Here is a 22134-nt window from a genome sequence, read left to right as displayed (position 1 = left end):
ATCCATGTCCCTACAAAGGATGTGAACTCATCCTTTTTTATGGCTGTGTAGTATTCCATGGTGTGTATGTGCCACATTTTCTTAATCCAGTCTATCATTGGTGGTCATTTGGGTTGGTTCCAAGTCTTTGCTATTGTGAATAGTGCTGCAATAAAAATACATGTGCATGTGTCTTTATAGCAGCATGATTTATAGTCCTTTGGGTATATGCCCAGTAATGGGATGGCTGGGTCAAATGGTATTTCTAGTTCTAGACCCTTGAGGAATCGCCACACTGTCTTCCACAATGGTTGAACTAGTTTACAGTCCTACCAACAGTGTAAAAGTGTTCCTATTTCTCCACATCCTCTCCAGCACCTGTTGTTTCCTGACTTTTTAATGATCGCCATTCTACCTGGTGTGAGATGGTATCTCATTGTGGTTTTGATTTGCATTTCTCTGATGGCCAGTGATGATGAGCATTTTTTGATGTGTCTGTTGGCTGCATAAATGTCTTCTTTTGAGAAGTGTCTGTTCATATCCTTCACCCACTTTTTGATGGGGTTGTTTGATTTTTTTCTTGTAAATTTGTTTAAGTTCTTTGTAGATTCTGGATATTAGCCCTTTTTTAGATGGATAGATTTCTTCTAGATTTTCTAGTTCATTTGCATAGAGGTGTTTATAGTATTCTCTGATGGTAGTTTGTATTTCTGTGGGATCAGTGGTGATATCCCCTTTATCATTTTTTATTGCATCTATTTGATTCCTCTCTCTTTTCTTCTTTATTAGTCTTGCTAGCTGTCTATCAATTTTGTTGAGCTTTTCGAAAAACCAGCTCCTGGATTCATTGATTGTGTGAAGGGTTTTTTTTCGTGTCTCTATCTCCTTCAGTTCTGTTCTGATCTTAGTTATTTCTTGCCTTCTGCTGGCTTTTGAATGTGTTTGCTCTTGCTTCTCTAGTTCTTTTAATTGTGTTGTTAGGGTGTCAATTTTAGATCTTTCCTGCTTTCTCTTGTGGGCATTTAGTGCTATAAATTTCCCTCTACACACTGCTTTAAATGTGTCCCAGAGATTCTGGTATGTTGTGTCTTCATTCTCATTGGTTTCAAAGAACATCTTTATTTCTGCCTTCATTTCGTTGTGTACCCAGTAGTCATTCAGGAGCAGGTTGTTCAGTTTCCATGTAGTTGTGTGGTTTTGAGTGAGTTTCTTAATCCTGAGTTCTAGTTTGATTGCACTGTGGTCTGAGAGACAGTTTGTTATAATTTCTGTTCTTTCACATTTGCCGAGGAGTGCTTTACTTCCAACTATGTGGTCAATTTTGGAATAAGTGTGAGGTGGCACTGAGAAGAATGTATATTCTGTTGATTTGTGGTGGAGAGTTCTGTAGATGTCTATTAGGTCCACTTGGTGCAGAGCTTAGCTCAATTCCTGTATATCCTTGTTAACTTTCTGTCCCGTTGATCTGTCTAATGTTGACAATGGGGTGTTGAAGTCTCCCATTATTATTTGTGGGAGTCTAAGTCTCTTTGTAGGTCTCTAAGGACTTGCTTTATGAATCTGGGTGCTCTTGTATTGGGTGCATATATATTTAGTATAGTTAGCTCTTCTTGTTGAATTGATCCCTTTACCATTATATAATGACCTCCTTTGTCTCTTCTGATCTTTGTTGGTTTAAAGTCTGTTTTATCAGAGACTAGGATTGCAACCCCTGTTTTTTTTTGTTCTCCATTTGCTTGGTAGATCTTCCTCCATCCCTTTATTTTGAGCCTATGTGTGTCTCTGCATGTGAGATGGGTCTCCTGAATACAGCACACTGATGGCTCTTGACTCTTTATCCAATTTGCTAGTCTGTGTCTTTTAATGGGAGCATTTAGCCCATTTACATTTAAGGTTAATATTGTTATGTGTGAATTTGATCCTGTCATTATGATGTTAGCTGGTTATTTTGCTCGTTAGTTGATGCAGTTTCTTCCTAGCATGATGGTCTTTACAATTTGACATATTTTTGCAGTGGCTGGTACTGGTTGTTCCTTTCCATGTTTAGTGCTTCCTTCAGGACCTCTTGTAAGGCAGGCTTGGTGGTGACAAAATCTCTCAGCATTTGTTTGTCTGTAAAGGATTTTATTTCTCTTTCACTTATGAAGCTTAGTTTGGCTGTATATGAAATTCTTGGTTGAAAATTCTTTTCTTTAAGAATGTTGAATATTGGCCCCCACTCTCTTCTGGCTTGTAGAGTTTCTGCTGAGAGATCCACTGTTAGTCTGATGGGCTTCCCTTTGTGGGTAACCTGACCTTTCTCTCTGATTGCCCTTAACATTTTTTCCTTTATTTCAACTTTGGTGAATCTGACAATTATGTGTCTTGGAGTTGCTCTTCTTGAGGAGTATCTTTGTGGCATTCTTTGAATTTCCTGAATTTGAATGTTGGCCTGCCTTGCTAGACTGGGGAAGTTCTCCTGGATAATATCCTGAAGAGTGTTTTCCAACTTGGTTCCATTCTCCCTGTCACTTTCAGGTACACCAATCAGATGTAGATTTGGTCTTTTCATATAATCCCATATTTCTTCAAGGCTTTGTTCATTTCTTTTTACTTTTTTTTCTCTAAGCTTCTCTGTTGCTTCATTTCATTCATTTGATCTTCAATCACTGATACCCTTTCTTCCAATTAATCAAATCAGTTACTGAAGCTTGTGTGTGCAACATGTAGTTCTTGTGCCATGGTTTTCAGCTCCTTCAGGTCTTTTAAGGACTTCTCTACACTGGTTATTCTAGTTAGCCATTCGTCTAATCTTTTTTCAAGGTTTTTAGCTTCTTTGCGGTGGGTTTGAACATCCTCATTTAGCTCAGAGAAGTTTATTATTACCAATTGTCTGAAGCCTTCTTCTCTCAGTTCATCTCCATCCAGCTTTGTTCCATTGCTGGCAAGGAGCTGTGTTCCTTTGGAGGAGAAGAGGTGCTCTGATTTTTAGAATTTTCAGCTTTTCTGCTCTGGTTTCTCCCCATCTTTGTGGTTTTATCTACCTTTGGTCTTTGATGATGGTGATGTACTGATGGGGTTTTGGTGCGGATGTCCTTTCTGTTTGTTATTTTTCCTTCTAACAGTCAGGACCCTCAGCTGCAGGTCTGTTGGAGTTTGCTGGAGGTCCACTGCAGACCCTGTTTGCCTGGTATCACCAGTGGAGGCTGCAGAACGACAAATGTTGCTGCCTGATCCTTCCTCTGGAAGCTTCGTCTCAGAGGGGCACCTGGCTGTATGAGGTGTCAGTTTCCCCCTACTGGGAGGTGCCTCCCAGTTAAGCTACTTGAGGGTCAGGGACCCACTTGAGGAGGCAGTCTGTCAGTTCTCAGATCTCAAACTCTGTGCTGGGAGAACCACTACTCTCTTCAAAGCTGTCAGACAGGGAGGTTTAAGTCTACAGAAGTTTCTGCTGCCTTTTGTTCAGCTATGCCCTGCCCTCAGAGGTGGAGTCTACAGAGGTAGGCAGGCCTCCTTGAGCTGCGGTGGGCTCCACCCAGTTTTAGTTTCCAGACCACTTTGTTTACCTACTCAAGCCTCAGCAATGGTGGACACCCCTCCCCCAGCCTCGCTGCCACCTGGCAGTTCAATCTCAGACTGCTGTGCTAGCAGTGAGCGAGTCTCCGTGGGTGTGGGACCCTCCGAGCCATGTGCAGGATATAATCTCCTGGTGTGCCGTTTGCTAAGACCATTGGAAAAGCGCAGTATTAGGTTGTGAGTGTCCCGATTTTCCAGGTACCCTCTGTCATGGCTTCCCTTTGTTAGGAAAGGGAATTTCCTGACCCCTTGCACTTCCCGGGTGAGGCGATGCTCTGCCCTGCTCCATGGGCTATACCCACTGTCTGACAAGCCCCTGTGAGATGAACCTGGTACCTCAGTTGGAAATGCAGAAATCAGCTGCCTTCTGCGTCGCTCACACTGGGAGCTACAGACTGGAGCTGTTCCTATTCGGCCATCTTGGAACCAGGTTATTCATTTATTTTATATTTGAACAGTGTTTACTGGAGTCACTGACACGAGTAAATGCTTTCTAAGTATTTATCATTTTTGTTTTTATTGTAATAAAATGGTATTCTCCCTGAGAGGGTTTTAAATCATAAATTCAAGGGATTGTGTTACAGCTCACCTCTCTGGTGAGAGAATATGGGAATCATTTATCATAACAAAAATTATAAATTGTGGCATGATTTTGCCCATTTTTGTATATACATCTTTCTGAAACAAAAGGGTGGACATTAATTATATGTTGTGCAGTTAGTTTTGTGGTGAAGTACAGTGGGGAGTAAGCTGACCCAGTTCCTGCCTTCTTAGAACTTACGGTATAAAACAAGTATAAAGCATCACATAAATCACTATATGCCTAACTATTTCTTTTCTTTATGATATTCATGTTGGATTAAGGCTTGGACCAATTTTGTAGCATTGTAGGTTATATTATTTCATTTTCACACTGTTGATAAAGACACATCCGAGACTGGGAAGAAAAAGAGGTTTAATTGGACTTACGGTTCCACATGGCTAGGAAGGCCTTCGAATCATGGCAAGAGGGGAAAGGCAGCAAGAGATAAAATGAAGAAGAAACAAAATGGAAACCTCTGATAAACCCATCAGATCTCATGAGACCTATTCAGTATCACGAGAATAGCACAGGAAAACCGTCACCCATGTTCCAGTTACCTCCTCCTGGGTCCCTTCCACAACATGTGGGAATTCGGGGAGATACAATTCAAGTTTAGATTTGGGTGGGGACACAGCCAAACCATATCATTCTGCCCCTGGCCCCTCCAAATATCATGTCCCCACATTTCAAAACCAATTATGCCTTCCCAGCAGTCCCCCAAACTCTTACCTTATTTCAACATTAACCCAAAAGCCCACAGTCCAAAGTCTCATCTGAGACAAGGCAAGTCCCTTCTGCCTATAAGCCTGTAAAATCAAAAGCAAGCTAGTTCTTCCTAGATACAATGGAGGTACAGGTATTAGGTAAATATAGCCATTCCAAATGGGAGAAATTGGCCAAAACAAAGGGGTTACAGGGCCCATCCAAGTCAAAAATCCAATGGAGCAGTCAAATTAAAAAGTTCCAAAATAATCTCCTTTGACTCCAGGTCTCACATCCAGGTCATGCTGATTGAAGAGTGGGTTCCCATGGTCTTGGGAAGCTCCGCCCCTGTGGCTTTGCAGGGTCCAGCCTCCCTCTTGGCTGCTTTCACCGGCTGGCATTGAGTGTCTGCAGCTTAAGCTGCCAATGGATCTACCATTCTGGGGTCTTGAGGATGGTGACCGTTTTCGCACAGCTCCACTAGGCAGTGCCCCAGGAGGGACTCTGTGTGGGGGCTCAAACCCCGCATTTCCCTTTCTTACTGCCCTAGCAGAGGTTCTCCTTGAGGGCCCTGCCCCTGCAGCAAACTTTTGCCTGGGCATCGAGGCAATTCCATACATCTTCTGAAATCTAGGCAGAGGTTCCCAAACCTCAATTCCTGACTTCTATGTACACGCAGGCTCAACACCAAGTGGAAGCTGCCAAGGCTTGGGGCTTCCACCCTCTGAAGCCATAGCCTGGAGCAGCTGGGACACAGGGCACCAAGTCCCTAGGCTGCACACAGCATGAGGAAGCTTTGCTTCTTAGAAATGTCTTTTGCCAGATACTTTAAATAATCTCTCTCAAGTTCAAAGTTCCACAAATCTCTAGGGCAGGGGCAAAATGCCGCCAGTCTCATTGCTAAAATATAACAAGAGTCACCTTTGCTCCATTTCCCAAAAAGTTCCTTATCTCCATCTGAGACCACCTCAGCCTGGACCTTATTGTCCATATTGTTATCAGGCATTTGGTCAACACCATTCAACAAGTCTCTAGGGAGTTCCAAACTTTCCCGTATTTTCCTGTCTTTTTCTGAGCCCTCTAAACTGTTCCAACCTCTGCCTGTTAACCAGTTCCAAAGTCGCTTCCACATTTTCGGGTATCTTTTCAGCAATGCCCCACTCTACTGGTGCCAGTTTATAGGCTGCCAGTTTTTAGGACCCACTGGGATGCATTGGATAAAGGGGTACAGTTTCCTCAGGTTTCCCCACATCATTCCTTACGTAACTGGTGAAATCTAATTTCGTCCCTCTTCTAAAGTAGACAGTGCTTCTGAGTGGAAATAAATTTGGGGAAAAAAACCTCATCACAATGCTAGCCTGTCCCAGTGGAGTATTTTGCATCTTAAAGAGGCAGGTTACAAGTGGAACTACAGATTATGCCTCCCAGCCTGAGAAAGACAGCTGGCAGATGCCTGCAGTCAGCAGGTGTAGGCAGTCAAGATGCTGAAGAAAAATGATACCCAGCATCTGGCTGTTGATTAGGAACCAGTGATTCACTTTATTACCTAACCATTAAACCCTTAAATGTACTTCCCAAGTAGTTGTCAAAAAACTGAAAAGAAAATAAAAACTAAAGAAATTGAAGAACATTTTGCTTATATAGTAGTCAAAAGAAAATAAACTTCTGTTCTGAAGTATGTATCACAAAATAAGTGTAGGTTAGTCACAGCTGTTCTTGTGTCTATAACACTGTGAAAAGAAATAATATTTCAAACAAGTGTTATGTTCAAAGCATGTAATACTTTCTTATTTTGAATATAAAAAGGTTTATTGTTAGTAGTAAGAGCACATGCCCACTCCCATCAAATACATTTTGTACAAATACCTTAAAATATCAATTAGAAAAGGGGTAACACATTATTAGCTTGCCTGGTAGCTATAAGACTTGCTCTGGCCATGACGAAGGATATGCATAGGAGAATTTTAAAATTCGTTTAATGGATCCCACTCCTGCCTTTCTTAGGGCAAGTCACTTTTATATTTAATATTCAGAGGCCCAAGTTTACAACTTCTTAGTAAAACTTAACATCTTTCACAGTGAAAGACTTAGATTCTAATTCTGCCATACATGTAGATGATATAATTTCAGAGACTGTAGATTACTTTCTTATTTTTGAGAAAATAACTAAAAATTACATGGCAGCTGAGAAGCCCCATAAATTGAATCCTAGAGGCTTTGTAGTTCACATTCACAGGAGTGCCCCAAATTGGCACCTAGAAGAGTCTTCCTTTGTAGTGGTACTATTCTCACCTACACAATCTACCTCACTAATTGAAGAGCTCAATAGCATTTGGATCATTTTATGACCTGAAGTAGATTGAATATGCATAAGAAGTTGACTTTGGATTTCTCAGTGTATGTTAATCCATTATTAACCTTCCATGACATTTCTTGGTAGGAGTGCATCAGGTGGTCACACTCTGTTCAATACTCAGATGTATTTTCATATGTTTCTTTTCCTTTTCTTCCTGTTATTTGCAGGTACAGCTATACTGCTTTTAATATGTTTTATTTGAGAGTAAGAAATGGCTTATAGTTAACATATTTTGATAAATGTAAATAAATATTTCAAATTTGATCATAGCTCACTTAGCTTTGCAAGATGAGAACCTCTTATTTTTACTTAAATGCTTATGTACTTTACCCATGATTTAGTTCAGTATTTTCTAGCAACAATTGGATGACTGATACCTTTAAGAACTTTTTTCCATCCATAAGCTTATTCCCATTTGTATGACCTTTGCTTGTAGTTCATATAGTTTTAAAAAACTTTGGTCTTCTGTTTGTAAAGTGTGAGGCATCTATTATTAATGAAATATTGGTGGATTTTTTTTTCAAATTGTCTTGAGAGAATAATGTTCTCTTACTCAGAAAAAAAAGTCCTTAAGAGTGGAGTATTCTTCCAGGAAAATCATTATATCCACATATGTTCATAAGATACACTATTAAATTTAGTAGTCCCATCACATGTAAGCTTCAGATATTGTTGCTTTAATGCATTCCCTCACTACTTTGATAAAAGCCTTAAGATGTTGCCACTAGTTCTTTGATGATTTCCTCTGATGTTATAGTACCTCTCTTTCTACTCCCAAAAAACCTGTTTTGCATAAACATGAGAAGTCAAGGCAGTTTGAGTTAACGAGTACAAAGACTCAAGTTTTAGCAACAAAAGTACATGTATTTGTGATCAGCTCTCTCACATATTATTGTCATCTCTCTCAATGTAAGGAAAGTTTATTTTAGATTTCTGAAGAATATGAGTCATTAGCTTTAACAGAAGTCCAAATATGCTACTCAGCTTTATAATTTTGACGTTTATTCAGCAATTTCCCCATTGAATTAAAGAGATTTCTTAATGGAATTTAGAGGGAGAAGAGTCATATTGACCTAGATATTGACTTATTCTGATTCATTTTCCCGATCATCCCTGCCTGACTCCTGAATCAGTCCTGCATACTGTTGGATTCAGGCATGGAAGATTTTTTTTTAAATGTTTAGTTCAAGTTTCCAAATAATTTTGCCACAATTATGGTTAATAAAAAGTCATTACAGATTATTTATTATGTCCAAGGTTAAGTTTAATATTCCTGTAGGGATAAACTATTAACAAATTAATCGTGAATTCAAATTTGTCCATTTTAATTGCAAAGTTCTACTTTCAACTAAACACTTAATATTCAGAATTAAATAACATTAGCTCAACAACTCTGAACATACTCATGATATGGGATGTTACCTATCTCATATAACTTCTCTTTTCGTCAATATCTGGTCAAAATTATCTACAGTGTGTGTTGCCCTGAGCCTACATAACCCATTTAGTTGTTTTCTCTTCATATACAGTGCAATTCTTCTAACGCTTATGCTGTATTATATGTATTCTAAAGACAAGAATGTTCTTCCATGGCTCTATTCTAGAAAAGAGTGCCATTCTACTGACTCTCAGTGGTAACTGTGGGATTGCATTTATCTCATTGTGCTAGAAATGTCATTTTCACTTTTCCATCTATACTCTGTGAATTGATTATATAGATGTCTAAAATCTAACTGTGTCACCTACATTCACCTGTTTTTTTTTTCTTTAAAATTAAGGTTACTAGGCACCACTTCCACCACTGTTTTTTCCCTGTCACACTTGTGTTTTTCTAATGCTTGATTTGTAGCTTTGTATCAGATTGTCAGCAGAAGGTGAACAATTGTAGGTTTGCATATTGTGTGAGAGATGCATCTCTCCCCCTTTGTTTTGGGAACTGGCTGATCATGCAGCTCTGTCCTGGAAGGGTTAGAGTCACCAACAGCCACAATGTTTGCATGTGTGCATGCGTCTGTGCGTGTGGGTATGTGCTGTCTTTGTTTCAGAGCTGTGTCTGAAACAGGAAGAGCATCACAAGGATTATAAAACCTGTGAAATCTCTGGGTTTTTCAAACTCTGCCTGCTTTCAGTTGAAATCAGACAATGAAGTAGAGTTTTCTACGTGATTAGCAAGATCTATACACAGGAGAAGAGAATTACTTCTGAGCACACCATTACTTGCCACAGATTTTCACATATACCAGTGTGGTCACTGCTAATAACCAGCTCTTGATTTCTCTTGTTTCAAATTGAAATTTTTCAAGGGGTTAACTTTTCCAATTTTCTAACTTTGAAATTTCTGAAGTGTATTACCTGTTTTTTGTTTTGTTTTTTAAATCACTGCATTCCATAACATATGTAAGTGAAATCTCCTGGCACATAATACACATGCCCAAAATTACTTGAATCTGGAGCTGATATTTCAATAGAATTGTGCTTATATTTTATAATAGTTGGCTTTCTCTCTCTAGCAGTTTTGTTGGAAGACTTTTTTTTTCTTTTTTTTTAATGCTTCCTTTCTTTTCCTCATTAGTTGTTATCAGCACAACAAAAGGAAACGATATGGGAAATGCAATACATATAAATGTTATGTGAAAAGATAAGGCAACTCACATAGCTTACACCCAGTGTAATTAGTATGTTTCCATACTAGTCTATACTAACACTTAGTTATTTACACTGTGGGAAATAGTTCAGTTAGCAAACTTTTAACCGATCCTTTTCATCTCAGTGTCATGACAGGAGATAGATATTTGCGATGCATGAAATAAGTATTCTGGGAAATTAGGTATTAATATTTCCCCGGCAGAAACTTCCACCTGACTACAACATATTTCATTTTAAATTTCTTAAGCTGTGACAGTATATCTAATTTATTTTGCCATTTGAACTCTGTCAAAATAAAAGCGAATAATCTAATGTTATTCTTTACCATTTGACGTAAGAATCACAATACACACAAATGCCGAGGCCATGCATGGAGTATAGCAACTCATGGTTAAACCTTATCAGATGAGACCCAAATGGCAGAGATGGGGCTGGGAAAATGCTTTGGAGAGGAGACAGTTTCAACAGCTATGATGTTAGAAGCTAGGTGTTGTGCGTGTGCATTGCATTTGCCAGGTTCAGTGTCATTGATCTGGGCACTTAAAGCTGACCAATACAATACTGTGTAATTTGGACATTATGATAGATTATTAACCTGGGGAGATAAAATAAATTAAAATGGAGCACTAAGAATGCTATTGTAAAGCAAAAATAATATTAAAATATCAAATATTTGCAATTTCTATTTTATGTATCACTATAAACATTTAAAGGAAGGGATATCTGAAATGCCTATGTGATATTTATTTTGGCTTCTCTCTTCAGAAGCCAAAGAATATCTTTTATGAGTAAAAAACTTGTTTGTAGAAAATGTTAATATATCACTTTCTAGTTATATATGTGTGTGCATATATTCACTTTTTAAGCTAGGAAATAAGAACAAGTGTTAGCTACTTCCTAAAATACTATCAATTAAAACAAAAAGAATATTCCTGCCAATGCAATCATTTTCTTGGGATTTGTTGACAACTTTTATTGAAGTACTATGAGTCTTTTATTTTCCTTTGTTTTTCCTATGTTTATTTTCCTATGTTTTTCCCACGTAATGGAGCAATCACTGACCAAAAGGTTTCAGGACACCATTAACATTTCTTGTCACCAAGAGTATGAGTTATCCCTAAGAAAGCATTTTATACTTTGTCTCTCTCTCTTTGTCCAGGTCACATCTAGATTTTTTAGATTCTTGCAAAGTATATCCTGTCTTACTTGAGGAACAAGGGAAACTTACCCCAGTTCTCCTCTTTTATCTAATTTTACTTTGTTGGATTGTAGTTTCATCACAGTTAAAAATATCAACCAAAAATTATAAATTCAAACAAGAAGTGTGCATTGATGATTCTTTTGTATTGAAGGACTTTTTTTAACCTCTAAAAGAATAAAAGAACTCAAAATGGAGTTTTATATTAAAGGGCGTTTTTTAACCACCAAAGGAATAAAAAAACTCAAAATAGGAAACGTAAAAATATTTTAACTCATTTCTTTTTTTCTATCTCTCTGGTTTTATTACCCTTTCTAAGTTTTATTTCTTTAATAATAATTGTACTGTTATAGTTATTAGTTTCCTGGGGAAAACTTTCTGTTTGCTTGTAGAAAATTTGTGAAATGTCTCTGTCGTAGTTTGATGTTCCTCTGAAAGACGACATTTTTCTCCTTGCAGATAGATTCTGGAAGGTGCTTTTGGCATATATCTTGCGAACAAGAATCATAATACTGATGAACACACACAGACACAGACACACACACACACACACACACAGAATTTTCTTTTGTTTTAGTTTTTATCCCCAAATCATGGTTATCAAAGTTATTATCATCTTCAACTATCTTCCTACTCCCTCCTTTCTTCCTATAATTTCTTTCTCTTTTTTCTCTTCTTCTTTGTACTTATAGTAAAATGGTTAAGGATACAGTTTACAGCTTATTATTTGATGGACTGAATTTATTTCTTATATGACATTATAGAAAAACTAACTTTTATTAACAGTGATTTCCTGGGAAAAGTTGATATGTTAAAGATATTTAGCAGAATGTCATAGTCATTTGTCCTAGTAACATATTCTAGTCCTCACTTAGCATATAATTGGGTTGCAGGTTAATTTCCTTTGAAGGAGGCATAACCATGGACTGCTTTGGCCAATGAATGATGGATAGAAGTGATGAATGTCACTTCCTGCAGGACCTTTAAAAATCTGTATATGGTTTTCCACATCCCGTTTCGTCTCTCAGTAGTGCTGAAAGCATATTTGGAGATGGAGTCTCCATTATCCTGTGTCCTTGAGTAACTATGAGGAAAATAACTTCCCCACTAATCCACTTTGGACATGTAGAGAATGAAGTAACATTTTGTTTTTAACACTATATGTTTATATGGAGTTGTTTGTTACACCAGCATATCCTATCCTACCCTGATAGAGAGGAACGGTACAACTTTGGCAGGCTCTAGAAGACTTGTAATTTCTCTAATCTCTAGGAAGCTACAATGTCAATCATGAGACATGCCATCTCATTGGGAACATTCTAACATTACAAAGGAAGAAGCTTTACTTTCATCTCTTTTATGCTCTCTAGTTTGAATATAGCATGCTCACATGAGATGGTAGCCTCCATGAAATATTTTTGATTTTTGAAATTTCATACATAATCTTCCTTTCCCAATTTTAAATACATCTTTCCTTCTTTACCTTCAGGATACATTATCTTCCAAATGCAAATGCCTTTGGGAAGGAGAATATTTTAAGTCTTATCAGTCGTTTATGCCTTAGTGAGTAAGGTATGTAATGAATTAGAATGTTTTCTAAAAATAGTTTTAGGTAGTGGCAAAAATGGGGAAATGATAAGGGATCATGGCACCTGTCTGGCAAAAGGGAAAAGGACACAGAGATTGCATGTTAAAGACAAGTTTTGCCTACTTCAAAATTTTTAGATGGACTGGTTCTTTGTTTAATACTCTAGTGTATGCCAAGATTAAATATAAGCTCTAGAGAAATTTTAGTCCTTGGTATTATAGAAGAATTAAATTACATTAATGCCTTAAAGGTTTCTAGAAACTCCTTGTTCTTATAAACTGATTTGCAGGGGACAGAAAACTTGGGAAAGTCATATGATTCTTTTGATTGATTTTACCCATTTCTCAAAGAGCAATGATAAGTAGATGTACTTCTGCTGACTGGTGAGATATTGATGAGTTGATATTTCTGAAGCTCATCGAGATAGATGAAATGCGTTTTAGCAGTGAAAAAGTACTGCTTTTGCAATTGTATAGTGATATGCACATTTTAAATGTGTTCCTCCACACTTTTGCCTGACATGCTTCTTGTTAAGGACATAATAACTTTGATAGAGTAAAACCTCATGCAGTTTTAAAGATATTTCAAAAGTTTACTAATATTATGCTTACTAGTATGCTAATGAAATAGTAAAAATCTTGGTAAGTTTCATTTTTAGTCTTTTAGAGGGATGAACTCCTATATTTTAGATGATTTGTAGTTCTTAAATGCTATTGGAAGCCAAGGCCAAATTTGACATTTAATGTTTGTCTTAAAGTGTTATACAGGCAAAATCTGGTATTATTGCATAAAAGTAGGAAACTTTCACTTCCTAATTTCTTCCGCATTTCTCAAACTGGTAATAAAATCTGACTTTTGAATAATTAATGCCAATTATTTGCCAAGAGACTCAATTATAATATTAACAACTCTAAAGGTACAATTCTGATCAATGAGTAGCATAAAAAATCCAGTTCTGTGCACCCATGTCTGATTTCGTTTTCTATATGGTACTGATTTTGGACTTTATTTCTAAATTTCTTAGGAGACATAGATCTTTTGCTTTGCCTTAGATTTTTAAGAGGGAAGCTAAGTTTCTTCAGATTTAAAAGATTAGAAGTTTTCATAAATAATGATTGCCTTTAACTGACCCACTTGTTGCTAACAGAAAAGACATTGTTGTAGGCATAAAGACCCTCAACATCCCGTGCACAAAATCAATTGCCATTAAAAAGATTTGTACCAGTAGCCTTTTATTTTTGAGACTTCTGTAAAAGCAATCTAATGTAACAATAAATTATTCTTTCTTTTTTGAAGGACTAATATGAGATCTTCTCCTCTACTATTTATTTACTTGCAGAACGACTTTCTGGGTCCATTTCCAAAAGTGCGTTAGCTGCCATTTGGCAAATAACATTTATTTCTGCATTATTTGCTAATATTTTAAACTTAAATGTTATCTATTATCAACTGTTGCCTTAGTGGCCAACTTATGTTTGACTTTGGAAACCAAGACAACCTCTACTTTCATGGTATTTCTCATTCCAACATCCTGGGCCTGGCCAAAAGTCAGATATAAGGAAAACAATCCTTTTATTCCTGATACCAGTTTTTGTTTTCTACTTTATATATTATCCCATTAAATTACTTTTTTTATTATGGATTAATTTAAACCATGGGTAATTTATCTTTAAAAATTGATTAGATTTTAATCTCCTTGAGGGTAAAGACTAGGAGTGTTTAGCTTTGTATACCTACTGCCTGACAGATGGCAGGTATTTAATGGAAGCTTATTAATTAATGAATAAATAATTACAGCATTAGTTTTGATGGGAACACTAATGTAAAGAACATTAAGGCATAGTGTTTAATATATACTCTCTACTATGTGACAAGACCAATTCACATGCTGATGGTATTTGGTCTATATTGCCATATCCCCTATATCATTTCAGTGAATGACAGCTTGTTTCAGAAAGCTAGCACTTTTAAGTTTTGTCAGAGAGCTGCTTTCTGCATGATATGAACTACTTTGCCCATTTGCAACTTGGGAAGCATGTGCCTGGAAATTAATGTGTTCGTGAAGGCAGCCTGAAACCAGTGACTGACAAGTACTGGAGAGTGTAAATACCCTAGCTCTTTTCCTCTCTGCCTGGGAAACATCTGAGGCATGCATTTTACACAATTTTCAGTGTGATAAAACTAAGACAGAACTATAACACAAAGAAGAAAATGTTATGGTCCAATTCCAAAATAAGCACATTTTCAGGATAGAAGACAAATGAGGCAAAATAATCGACAATACAGTATAACAATTATCTATATATTATATGTTTTTAACATATGGAAAAATATTTTCCCAGTTTTGGTTTTGTGAAATTTAAAAATAATTATTTTCTTAGAGATTTAGTATTTATGTGGCCAAAATTTGTATTTAGTGATTTTTTTCCTCCACTGTGTGGGTTACAAAGTAGTCACATATTTTTCTGAGCCACATTTAAAAATTTTTATGTTTAAATCTTTAAGGTATTTGAAATTAAATTCTTGGTAATCAGAGGTACGGATCTTTCCCTTTTCCATTCTCTTTCTCTCTCTCTCTCAACAAATTATTAGATATTTGTCCTAAAAGTGTTTATTAAGAAATATATTTATTTCATTCTGATGTGAAATACAACCTTCAACAATGTGTTAAATTTCTAAAAATGCAGAAGGTTTTCACTTTCTGTCTATTATATATTAGTAGTAAGCTGTTTTAATTAGCATAGTCTTATCGTGTGTTTAATATTTCATTTTTCAAATCCTTCTTTACTTTTTAATTTTCAAAATATTTTGGCTATGCTTTTTCATTTATTCTTCTTGGTAAATATTAACAAATGTACCCAATGGAATAAAACTAGAATTTTGGTGGATATTATATTGACTTTGCAACATTTGAAGAGAATAAAAATGTTAACATGAATGCTTATAAAAGAAATATGTGTAAAGTGTCCTCAGTTCATACACATACACACAAGAGCCCTTAATTCTGTATCTTTCAAGGAAAGTACAGACAGGAGGTCACGTATGATCTAGACTTTGAAGAGAGGAGTGTCCTGCAGGGGGGCATTCTAACCTAAAGAAAGTGAGAATGTATTATGGTAAAGCTTGAGATTCAGACTCAGATTTAGTTGAGAAGACATTTATGAGTGATCCTAGAGAATTTGGAGTCAAAATTTAGGCAGTAGGGAATTTTTTTATGATTATAAATAAAGGGAATAAAATTTAGAAAAATCACACATTTAATCATTTAGTGATTAGTGCTTAGGATATGTCCATCAGCAAGGAGATGGGGATCCTGGTCTTTGTGAAGCCATCTTTCCAATGAATGATTGAAATTAAACAGAAAACCTGGTAGGTCATGGGGTCTATGGAAAAAAGGACAAGCAGAGTAGGGTAAGGAGAATAAACAGTTTCAGTGGGGGAAGATGGGGCAGACAAGAGAATGGTGGAATTTCAGACAAGTCAGGAAAAACTTCATTCAGAAGTTGATATTCTGCAAAGGGTTAAAGGAGGTGTGTAGGCCTAGGACCTTAGACACCATTTTAAGGAATTGGAATGACTTAAGTTCTTCCTCCGAGTATGAGGAATGCTTTGACAAAGTTTTGAATAGAAAAGCTACATGATCAGCTTTGAGTTTTAAGAGAACCACTCTGGTTGCTGTGTGTGTGTGTGTGTGTGTGTATGCATGTGCGTGTTAGTGTGTGTGTAACAAAGATAGAAGGAGGGAGAGCAGGTGTAAGGTCTTTGCAGCAATCCAGGTGAGAGATGAGGTTAGCTTTGACTCAGATAATAGCAATGGAAGTTGGATGAGGCAGATAAATTCCAGGTGGGTTTGAAGGTGAGCTCACAGGAGTTACTGATGGACACGTTGAAGGGTATAGAGAAAGAGAGGAGTGAGCTGGAGGGATGAAGATGGTGTTAATCTAGTTGGGGAAGGCTGCAAGTGGTGCATGGTTGGAAGAGAAGATTTTGGTTGTCTGTAACACAGGAAAATGCAAACATAGAGTAGGTTGTTGGATATATGAGTATGGAATTCAAGAGAGATATCAGGCCTGGAAGTATGACCATGAGAGTCATTAGCATATAGATGATATAAAGTCATGAAAGTACATGATATAGCCAAGGTAATGAATATAGCTAGGGTAGGGTAAAGAACAGGCTGAGACTTAGGACATTTCACTATAGAGAAGAGAGGAAACAGCAAAGGAGACTGAGAAGAAATACTCAGTGATATAGGTGAAAATTTGAGTCTGTAGTGTCCTGAAAACCCATAAAAAGGGCATTAAAGGCAAAGAGAATGAGCACGCATTCACTGCTGATAGGGAAAGTAAGTTGGAAGTGAGAACTGACCATTTGATTGGCAAGACAGAGGTCATTGCTAGTCCTGACAAGGGCAGTTATGGTGCTCTGGTGGAGCACAAAGCCTTACTGGAAGGAGCTTAAGAAAGAATGGGAAAAGAGGAATTGAAGACAGTGAGTATTGATAGCTCTTTTGAGTTTTTCAAAAAGGGCACAAAGAAATGGAGTAACATCTGGTGGGAGAAGTAGGGTTCAGAGAAGATTATTTGTTTTCCTTTAGGTGGGAGAAAGAACACTTGCTTGTATTCTAAAAGGAATGATCTGGTTGAGTCAATGTTTGGCACTGTAGGTTACAGGTGAGAGGAGGGCATTGCTGGGTGGTGGTCTTGGGTAGTGGGAGGGATGGGATCTGGTATAAATGGAGAGAGCTATTCTCTGCATAAGATGACATATAATTCATCTATGATAACAAATGGGAGTATTTGGGTACTGGTACAGGGAGTGGATAGACATGGAGGATGGAGAATGGCAGGAATAAAGAAATTGACAGAGGCAACTGAAAAAAGGAAGAAAATGGGTAAAACTCACATAGCATTTATTACATGCCTGGCATTATTTAAACAATTTACTTCTATTATTTATTTAATCCTCATACTAGCCCTGCTCTAGGTACTATTAGTTTCTCTGTTTTACAGTTGAGGAGACTGAGGCAAAGAGAAGTGAAGTATTTTAACCAAGGTGCCATAGCTAGAAAGAGGTAGAGCTGGGAGTTGAGACCAAATCAGTCTGACTCTTAACCAAGTTCCTGCAGCCAAGCACTTTGACACATTTCTTCTTTGTGAGCAGAATTTCAGGCATAGAATGGCCAGAACTTGACCATTTAAATGCGAGGAGTGAGGATACATCCTCAGAAACAAATTTTTTTTTTTTTTTTTGATGAATCATGAGAAGATATCTTGCCTTTTTCTTTGTCACGTGATTAATTAACTGAAATGCATCTTGCAGGGAGTCTGTAAACATCAATCAGGTAAAGACAGAAGGTAGGATTTAAATTACATCAGTTATTTATAAGATCTCCCTTATTCTTGTCATAAGGGAGCAGATAATTTGTGGTAAAATTATTTTGTGGCAAGTAGTATACTATACTAAAAGTTTGGTTTATAAACTATTTTTGAAATGAAAACTATATTTTATTAGAAACGACATGCACGATTTTTAAAAATTTTTAACTATTATTTTAAGTTCAGTGATACATGTGCAGATTTGTTATGTAGGTAAACTTGTGTCATGGGGGTTTGATGTACAGATTATTTTGTCACCCAGATATTAAGCCTAGTGCCCATTAATTATTTTTCCTGATCCTCTCACTCCTCCAACCTTCCACCCTGTGATAGGCCCCAGTGTGTGTTGTTCCCCTCTATGTGTCCATGTGTTCTCATCATTTAGCTCCCACTTATAAGAGAGAAGATGCAATATTTGGTTTTCTGTTCCTGCATTAATTTCCTAAGGATAATGGCCTCCAGCTCCATCCATGTTCCTGCAAAGGACATGATCTCATTCTTTTTTATGACTGTATAGTATTCTGTGATGTATATGTACCACATTTTCTTTATCCAGTCTACCATTGATGGGCATTTAGGTTGATTCCATGTCTTTCCTCTGTGAATAGTGCTGCAGTGAACATACGTGTGCATGTGTCTTTATAATAGATTGATTTATATTCCTTTGGTCATATACCTAGTAATGGGATTGCCAGGTTGAATGGTATTTCTGGTTTTAGATAGAGGAATTGCCACACTTTATATAAAATATAGAAGCAATAGATAAAAATGTAAAAAAAAGTAACTACCCGATTATGCCACCATTAAGAAATAACTGATATTAACAAATAGATGCTTATTCTTTCAGGTGTGAATATGTATCTATGTGCATGTTTCCAACTTTTGAAGCCCACATAGTAATACAGCTTTAAAATTTACCTTCTGAAGCTCGCAAATGTATTTTATACAAATACATTAAATATGTTAAACACATTGTATCATACAAATGTATTAAACTCTAATTCAATCTATTTTCTAATGAGTTAAAATCCCAAATATTTTCTTTTCTCACAATGTTTCTAATATGAATGTTGTTTATTTCTAATACTAATCTAAATAAATTGATTTTACACTTAATTATTTACTGTTTCCATTCACCTTAGGACATTTAGATATATGATAAAACAACCAGAAAAGGTAAGGTGACTCAAAAATGTGCTATTGATAGTGACAGAACAATTTTTTTACTTAATAGCTTTGAAGTTCTTACAGAAGATATAGTGCTGAAATATTTTCATATAATCTCCACTTCTTGACAAACACAAATGTCAATTTAATTGCACAATTTTTAGATCACAAAGGCAAGAGAAATCTGAATGTAACCTTCACATTAAACTTCAGTAGCTTGCATAAATGCCTTGCTTTGTATATATTTTTTGAAATATAGGTAAGACAAGAAAGTCATGTAACTGTTACAAGAATGAATTCAGAGTTTCACAGTGTGAATTACAGGGTGGGAACAAAGTTGTACCTTTCCATTTTAAGTTCCTGAGATACCTAATACATGAAATGAGACCTCTTTATCACATTGGTAAAGGCATGAGTATCCTGTATTCATGTCCCTTAAAAATACAAATGAAATTGGGATGTAAATAATAATTATAAGACAAAGAAATCTCATAAGCTGAACTGTGTATTTTTAATCTACATGGGAAGATAAAATATTCTTGGACAAGATAAAAATTATCCTGGGGTCACTTTAGGAGTAAAATCATATGTAAGAAAAATGTAATTATAGAAAATATGGAAAATGCAATGGCCTTAAACAAAAACTCAAAATCTATTGATGCTCTAAAGAAATGTGCAATTCCTAAAATTGAAAAAAAAATGATGCAGGTCAATTTGTTGAAGAAATGTTCATTGTGAAACATAACATGTTGCAATAAATGTAGGATCTCAGTCCATTATGATAACAACCATGTACTGCTTGTGTATATTCTGGTAAGAATTGTTAATTATGGAGCCACGATGGGACCAACAAGAGCTTTTACTGTGGCCACAGTATTGTGGAGTAGTTTTCTAGGAGTGCTCTTTCTCAAATTAGTGGCATATTTCAGATAAAGAAAGGAAGTCGTCTTAACTTGAAACTGCTGTGTCATTTCTTCTTCCTTAACTGAAATTCCAACCAGGGTTCAGGAAATGCCCTAATGAGCCACTTCTCTTTTCTCTTTCCTCAACTAAGTGGATTCCAACCAGCCCAAAGTATTCATTACTCACAGCTAGATCGTTTACTTTGGTTGTCCCTTCTGGCATGGTGCATATGTTATGGGAAGAGGGATTATAATTTGGTGCTGTTTGTAGAGATGACAACACTGATAAAATCCACTCATTGCTGGTAGGTAACTAAACTGGCAGGTTAATTTTCTGTACTTTAAACAAACTAGGAAGACAAACTAATCAATACTTGTTTTATTTTGATATGTGTGGCTTGCTTATAATTTCATCTTTTATGATAACTAGGTATCAGGATATCTGAGTAGTCAAGTTGTGATTTGCTATTATTTAGGGAAAATATGTCTGAAACTCTATTAATGTCTTATTTCAACCAAGATGTGGAAATCACTGTTTTAGTTCATGGTAACCAAAGTTATTTATTTTTCAAGTTTAATATTTTCAGATATTTACTAAATTGGAACATGATTTAACATTTTGTTGCCTCTTATATATGTTATTTTATGAGTAAATATTAATTTCTGTTTACATTTGAGCAATATCTATTTTATTGGCTTTAAAGGTAAGAAAATATGAGCTCTATTTATAGCAAAATAGTACCAGATAGTATATTAGCATATATTCTTATTCCAGGACTAAAAATTAATTCTTATTTTTATGTAGATGTGGATCTAAATAGCTTGTGTAGAAGATGTCAAGTATCCCAATGCAATAACCTTTTTTTGAGATGGAGTCTCACCCTGTCACCCAGGCTGGAGTGCAATGGCGTGATCTCTGCTCACTGCAACGTCTGCCTCCCGGGTTGAAGTGATTCTCCTGCCTCAGCCTCCCAAGTAGCTGGGATTACAGGCATGCGCCACCACACCTGGCTAATTTTTTTTTGTTGTTGTATCTTTAGTAGAGACGCGGTTTCACCATGTTGGCCAGGCTTGTCTTGAACTCCTGACCTCATGATCTGCCTACCTTGGCCTCCCAGCAATAACTTTTTTAAAGTAATAGTTTTCAATTGTAATAATCAAAAGAGTTGTAGTAGAAACTTTCAGATTAAGATACATATGAAGATATTTATACACATGTACATACATATATATGCTGTATATATACATTTGCTTATATAAATTACAATAGATATAATTTCATATATATTTATATAAGTTATAACTCCATACTTTCAACATTGTCTTAGAATATTTCACTGGGAATATGCATTTTAAGTGAAGGAGAAACCTGAGGTAATTTCAAATTCATTTTGGATAGTTTATAAGAAACTTCATTTAACTATAAGAGTGTAAAATAACCTTCATGATTCTTTCTTATTCAGAAAGTGTGTCAGCAAAGCAAAGTGAAATGGTATGCAGTTTATTATCAACATTATTCAGACGATTCTGCTTCACTTCTATTTTAGATGAATCTGAGTGTAGCAATGCACTTTCAAGTATCTTTTAAATTTATGTTAAATATTTTACTTTTGGATGGAAGCTACTTTAAGTAGGCTAAACTTTAAGATCTCCTTTTAAGAAGTTTTTTTAAGCATTTTTTTTAGCTCTAAAACAAATGGAATACATATAATTTTCATGTCTATTTCCTTGGTTTGGGTTATTATTACTTTTTTTTTAAGTTTTCAATTTTATTCCAAAACAGTAGAATAGTTCAGTGTAGTACATTTTGTTGAACTGAAACTTGGAACTCATGTCAAAAATGAAACAAGCTGAAAAATGTTTCTTAAAAGTCAGTTTAATTTTAACGACTGTGGCATAAGGTTTGTTGTAAGTTCTAGATAGCCCAAAATAATTACAAGACATTTAAATAGGGTACAAATTTGTAGCATAGTGAAATTTTCAGAAATACTACTAACTTATATAGTGGAAGTAAAAATAGTTTTGAAAACAGTGGTTTGAATAGTCAGAAAGGAGAAATAAGGAAAGAAGAAACTGAAAG

General features: G+C 36.1%; 1 protein-coding gene and 1 long non-coding RNA gene across 7 annotated transcripts in view; both read left to right on the top strand.

The window, feature by feature from the left end:
- LOC129135564 (uncharacterized) overlaps positions 1–12591 on the top strand; it is a 55599-nt gene extending 43008 nt beyond the window's left edge. The window contains exon 3 of the long non-coding RNA XR_008536526.2: positions 12509–12591. This is a non-coding gene — a long non-coding RNA (uncharacterized LOC129135564). The remainder of the gene's footprint in view (positions 1–12508) is intronic.
- TFEC (transcription factor EC) overlaps positions 1–22134 on the top strand; it is a 235737-nt gene that overhangs the window by 119719 nt on the left and 93884 nt on the right. The window contains exon 1 of one of the 6 annotated variants that reach the window (XM_063813847.1): positions 20136–20359. The exons of 4 other annotated variants lie outside the window; for them this stretch is intronic. The gene's annotated coding sequence lies outside the window, so the exon portion shown is untranslated. Of the gene's footprint in view, positions 1–20135; positions 20360–22134 lie in introns of those variants that run through there. One more of the 6 variants, XM_016958065.4, reaches the window with a different exon arrangement.

This window comes from Pan troglodytes, chromosome 6 (assembly GCF_028858775.2).
Source record: "Pan troglodytes isolate AG18354 chromosome 6, NHGRI_mPanTro3-v2.0_pri, whole genome shotgun sequence".
NCBI classification, from domain to species: Eukaryota; Metazoa; Chordata; class Mammalia; order Primates; family Hominidae; genus Pan; species Pan troglodytes.
The sequence above is the reverse complement of the archived record's forward strand: the minus strand, read 5'-3'. Positions and strand labels throughout refer to the sequence as shown.